Source organism: Pelodiscus sinensis, chromosome 6 (assembly GCF_049634645.1).
Source record: "Pelodiscus sinensis isolate JC-2024 chromosome 6, ASM4963464v1, whole genome shotgun sequence".
NCBI lineage: Eukaryota > Metazoa > Chordata > Testudines > Trionychidae > Pelodiscus > Pelodiscus sinensis.
Window position 1 is genome coordinate 3355655 of NC_134716.1, and position 6000 is coordinate 3361654.

A 6000-nucleotide genomic window follows, 5' to 3' on the forward strand; every position below is an offset into this window, starting at 1 on the left:
ACAAAGGTGGCTGGAGCTGAGGAGTCTCTTTTTCTGGGTTTGTTGCCACCCACGACAATCTACTAGATTTTTGTCGCTGTCTTCTGAAATTTCATTAGTATCACAGCCTCTCTCTGTAGTGGAAGCAGCAACAAACACCAGCTGAATTTCAATATATAATATGAAGAGCTTGGCATGCAGCCGACTCAAAGCTATCTCCATTAATGTGTCTGCCCTGGTTCTGCAGATGTTCACGTGCATTTCTACTTCTGTGAAGCCTGGCACTTAGAATGGCACTAAATATGATCTAGACCATCCCTGACAGATGTCTGTCCAACCTGCTCTCAGAGGGCATGTCTACACAGCAAAGTTATTTCGAAATAACTTTACTAGCATCTGCACAGCCAAACTGCTATTTCGAAATGAATTTGAAATAGCGGAGCGCTTATTTCGAATTTGGTAAACCATGAGGAATAATGCCAAATTCGAAATAGCTAATTTGAAATAAGCGCTGTGTAGACGCTTATTTCGAAATAGGGGGCCTTCAGCCCTTCCCCGGGTGCCCTGGTAGTCACTCTGGGCACAACCAGGAAAACTCCTCTCCCTCCCCCCCCTCCCCAGAGCCCTTAAAGGGGTCTGGCAACAGTGTCTGTGACAGCTCCAAACCTGCCAGCCCAGAGCCAGCAGTCGCTGCACCTGACCCAGTGGCCCCAGCATGAGCCAGGCAGCCCTCCACCGCCCCCCAGGACCAGTCTGCCAGCTCCTAGGAGTCTGCCAGGGGCCGGAAAAGGCAGGCACCTGTCTGGTCCAGTGCGGAGATCAGGGATCTAATTCAGGTTTGGGGGATGCCTCCAACATCCATGATCTCTGCACTAAACAGAGGAACGCAACCTTCTAGGCGGATGGCTGCCAGCCTGTCCACGAAAGCCACATGCGAACTCAGGAGCGGGTTCGCATGAAAATGAAGGAGCTGCGGCAGGCGTACGCCAAGGCCACAGGGGAAACTCCTAACCAGGGGCAGACCCAGACCCCTGCCCCTATTTTGATGCCATGGACCGTATCCTGGGGGGCAGGACAATCCGTGCCCCCCGATGGTCATCAACCCTGGGACAGAGCTTGCTGCCTCCTGCTGTTCCAGCCCCTGCTGCCTCCCCAGCTACCGCTCCTCCTCCTCCCACTCCTTCTCCCCCTCCTGCTTCTTCCTCCCCACGCCTGCAGGGATGCCGAGGCCCCCGCACCCACAGAGCTGGGAGACAATTGAGCCAGCAAGATCCCCAACCCTGAGCCCTGAACTTCTCCTCCCAGGTTTCCTCCTCCCCTTTCCCACCTTCTTTCCCCAGTCTCACCTCAGTTTCATTCCCCCCCCACCCCAGTTTTGTTCAATAAAGAGGCTTTGTTATAATGAACACGTGTCTTTTATTGTGCAGCAGGAAGGGGGGTTAGGGAGGGTAAGTGGAAGGACGTGAGGGAGGAATGAGGCACAAGCCTCCAGTGGGGCACACCAGGGAGACTGTTACTGCCTGCAGAATGTGCTGCCAGGCTCGCAGCAACACGTCCAGGAGAAGCACCAGAGTGCCCAGGGGCGGCTCCGTCTCCATGCTGCCGAGTGCTGTGGTGCAAGAAAGCTCTGATGGCCATTTTAGCCGTAGGGCTTTCTTGCACAAGAAACCCCTGCCGTGCGTCCACACTGCCCTCTTGCACAAGAGCCTTTGCACAAGAGGGCTTACACTTGTTAGAAAAGAGCTCTTCCCATGCTTTACTATCAATCTTCTTGCGCAAGAGCGGGCGGGCAGTGTGGTCGCGCTGCGGAAGAACGGCCGTTCTTGCGCAAGAACCCGCCAGTGTAGACATAGCCCTACTGTCCTGTTCTGTAGTCTTTCCCACCCCTCACCCCAAACTCCGGCGGAAGCTCCATGCGCAGACATTACACGTAGACCTTGGGGAGGTATGAGCCGGTACCTCCGGGGTGCACTTGCGGCTGGGGTGGTGTCTGCAGGGCTGAGCACCTCGAGACCAGAAACATTGTTGGCCAAGTGGGGGGAGTTGAGAGAAGAGCGAGAGAAACGGTTCCGAAAGTGAAGGGGGTGTGGCTAGCTGCTAAACAGGCTAAGACTGTCCCAAGTCATACCCCACTTTCACAAAGGTGGAGCAGTCCATCTATCCTGTGGGACTGGCAGACCGCCTTTTGCTCCGGTGCAACCCTAAGATTTGCAGTTGTAAGCTCTCTCTGGCCTTTACTATATGTGTGTACGGTGTCTAGCACAGCGGGGCCACCACCTGGTGGTAGCTTCTAGGCTTTTCTACAGTACAGTGAAAGGATCGAGTCGCCTGGGAAACTGTCTCTCTCAGGGCTGCTCAGCATACATGAGGACAGTATTCCCAGTAAGTTGATCGTGTAAGTGGTCACGCAGCTGATGAGCAGAGCACTCACAGCTGGCAGCATGTGTTCCTATGGGTGGTGCACATCCTTGGTGCACAGAACAAAATGCATTCCGCACAGGGATGGAAATAAATAGGAGGGAACATTGATGGGGACCTATTAGTCCAGCACGGACTGTTCCTTGTGTTGTACCAGCCCCATCCAATCGGTCAAACCCCTGGTCCTGCTTTGTACACTCTTTCTCTTGCTTCTGGTCAAGGGTCTGCTATTATGCGTTGCCCTTTTGCAGGCCATGCAACGAGACTCAATCCTTCTGCGCACCCATGCACAGACAGTTCACAATCTAGTCCTAAGTGTGTGTGTGGCGGGAGGGGGACAGGAATTGTTTTAAATGCTTAATCATGCAACCTAAATGTCCTGTTAATGGAATAGTCCAAATATACTATTAGTCATTGAAGTTGCACCAAGGAACACTTAGAATGTAAAATCCCATTTTATTAGTTAACCGGTTAAACAGGGCAGGGATGGAGCAGCCCTTCCCCCCACCCCTGCCCAATTAAGGATGAGGTTTACTGGTTAATCTGTCACATCCCTAGTGGCACCTATCTACAGATGTTGCTAGAGTGTAATCAAACCATTCCTGTCTATTACTGTATTGTGTTAATTCAGAGATCAAATGAAGATCCTAGCATTCAAATGAACTGTAGCTATAGCAATATCCATGTCTCTTTGAAGTACAGGAGAAAGTAAATCACCTGCAAATAATGGGACAGAGGCAACTGCCTTATGTTAATACACGGAGCTAATTACCGCTGGGGCATAGGAAATAGAAGGTTATTTCAAAAGTCACCCAAGGACTGGTGCTGTCAAGAGGCTGCAAAAAAATCTCTCAAATTCTGGGGTCCTGATTCTTTTTATCTCAGATCTGCTTAGATAAAAAGGCGTCGTCAGACTGAGATCTCGCGGCTCATCTGGACTTCCCTGTTGTTGACTATTTGGGCACTGGACTCAAACCTGATGAATTGATTCTGAAAAGGTGTCTTTGCCATTCTAAAGCTCACCATCCCTGCTAGGAAACTGGCCTAAGGAGTCAATTCATGACAGTATGAAAAATGGTCTTTTAACCAATCCCTTCTTTTCTTTTTAAAATACATTTCCATGTTGGTAATAAATATTGGCTGTACGCGCATATTTGGGCAAGATCTGAAATATTCAGCAGCTTGGGAGGTCATGTGTCCAATCCTGTGGGAATGGTAGAACTTTATAAATAATGAACAAGTTTTTCAATAATCCTCATCAGTGGATGTCTGGGAGGAAGCCCAAGGGTGGAAAAACTATTTCCCTAGGCGGGTGGGGAAGCACTGGGATGGGCTCCCTAGGGAGGGGGTGGAATCTCCATCCCTAGAGGTGTTTAAGTCCCGGCTTGACAAAGCCCTGGCTGGGACGATTTAGTTGTAGTTGGTTCTGCTTAGGGTAGGGGGTTGGACTCAATGACTCCTGAGGCCTCTGTTCTATGATACTACTTTAAGGGAACTGTGTTTTTGGCTTCTGGATAACCACTAAGGTACTATAGGTTGCTGGCTTGGTGTATCTAAGTATTGGAATAATCACTAGTTTGGGGGACTGCCTGTCCCATTCTTTGTAGTTTGCTCCCGTTGAGCATCATTAGCATGGCCCTAGGACCCCAGTCATGGCTACTATGTTCCTTACAGATTTTTTAATCTGGAGTGAAGGCGAGCTTTGCCGGCAGGGGAGCAAACCCTCCACAGGTTTAGTGAACATAAATCTACCGCACGTGCTCGGCGTCTGGTTTTTCAAAGGCTTGCAACGTTACCAAAACCAATTGCCTCCGGAACAATGAAAGTCCCTTCCATGCCAAATTTCATCTTCTAAGTGCCAAATGCTTTGGCTGGAGGCTGTTTGAAGAAGGTTCCGTTCATTTTGGATAGTGGCAGGTGCATTTCATTCACTCTTCTCACAAGCAAAAACGCCTGAACAGTTTAGGTCAGACTTCCGTAAAAAATCATCTGAGGACAGAATCAAGCATGAAAAACGTTGGCCAACTCAAAGGTTATCCACAGATGTGCCTGTCGGCATTGACTAAATAAAGCTGGAGGCTGAAGTGATAGATGGAGTTTATCAACCAAGGACACCATTATTAGCAACTAACTTTGCAAATCAGCCCCATTCAGCCCCACTGAACACAAGACATTCACACAAGTGAGAACTAAGTGGGCTAATCCAGGGCCAGTAAGTGTAGAGTATTCCTGCTTTCTCGCTGAATTGAAGGATACTTGAATTAGTCCTTGAAATGATTAGTATTTTCCAAATGGCGCTGTTTGTGATTCTGTCTGCTGTTTATTTGTAGGTCTGGTAGATCATGCTACTTTTTGTGCTTTAGTACATTATTGCGGGGGGGAGATTCTGTGTTAGGCTACATAATTTAGTCTCTTGGATAGCAATGAGCACTTAAGATATTAATATGGAGAGATACTTAATGTTAGTTCCTCGATCACAGAGTCCCCCTGCTTGCAGTTAATAAATGAGTCATGCAGACACTTTGGGTGTTTTAAGTGTTATTTCTGAAAGGAGACATTTTTCTTGTCACATGCACTGAACAAGCCATGTGCCTCATTGGGGTGCATGAAGTTTGTGCTATTCAGTATTAAAAGCCTGACTTCCAGAAGTAGAACTCGAGATAAAGTAGAACTCTGGACAGTACTGGTATTTCCACGCAGGGGGTGTGAATCCCATTGGCTAACTAGCACAATGGGACAGTCAAACACTAGGGGTATGTCTACACTTGCACCCTCTCTTGAGAAAGGGATGCAAATGAAGACATTCGAAATTGCAAATGAAGCCGTGATTTAAATATCTTGTGCTTCATTTGCATATTCGCATTATGGCGCTATTTCGAAATACAATGAGGTTTACCAGTTATTTCGAGAGAAGGGTTTTCGCTCAAAATAACCGCGTCTTAACAGCGGCTGTTATTTCGAAATAGCGCTATTTCGAAATAGCGCCATCACGCAAATATGCAAATGAAGCATGGGATATTTAAATCCTGGCTTCATTTGCAATTTCGAATGTCTTCATTTGCATCCCTCTCTCGAAAGAGGGTGCAAGTATAGACATACCCTTGTTCTGTATATTCACATGACTATAGTGCTGATTTTCACCAACTCATTTCATAGGCGCTGCAAACCGACTTTCTGTTATGTGGACTAGATTTTGACCTGCTGATGTGAGGTGTTGGCCCTCCCATGCCCAAGCCTATAAGTCATCTACTCTCCTTCCTCCAGCGCCGGTAAGTCTCATCCCACGGTTTACTTTGCAATTCTGAATTTGACACTGGTGTTGGCCATTTGCTTTTCCGACTTCTAAAATGTGTCTTCATAATGACTCATCACCACCATGACCACAGCCTCAGCTGGTGTGAATTAGCCTCATTCCAACTAGGTTGATATCATCTGCACCATTCTCTGCATGGTGGGGCTGCCCTACTTGTCTCTACCCTGATACGTATTAAGAGTGTTTCGCTTTTGTTCTTCTGCAGAAAGTTCTGGATACTCTGGTGAGACACTGAAACACTCCTTTCCTGATCCTGGATGGTAGTGTCTGAAAATGTAACTTATAGCATT

At 48.0% G+C, this 6000-nt stretch overlaps 1 protein-coding gene across 1 annotated transcript in view; it reads left to right on the top strand.

Moving 5' to 3' along the window:
- Positions 1 to 5666, top strand: part of PIGG (phosphatidylinositol glycan anchor biosynthesis class G (EMM blood group)) — a 268780-nt gene extending 263114 nt beyond the window's left edge. The window contains exon 18 of the transcript XR_012904572.1: positions 5554 to 5666. The gene's annotated coding sequence lies outside the window, so the exon portion shown is untranslated. The remainder of the gene's footprint in view (positions 1 to 5553) is intronic.
- Positions 5667 to 6000: the final 334 nt, after the last annotated feature.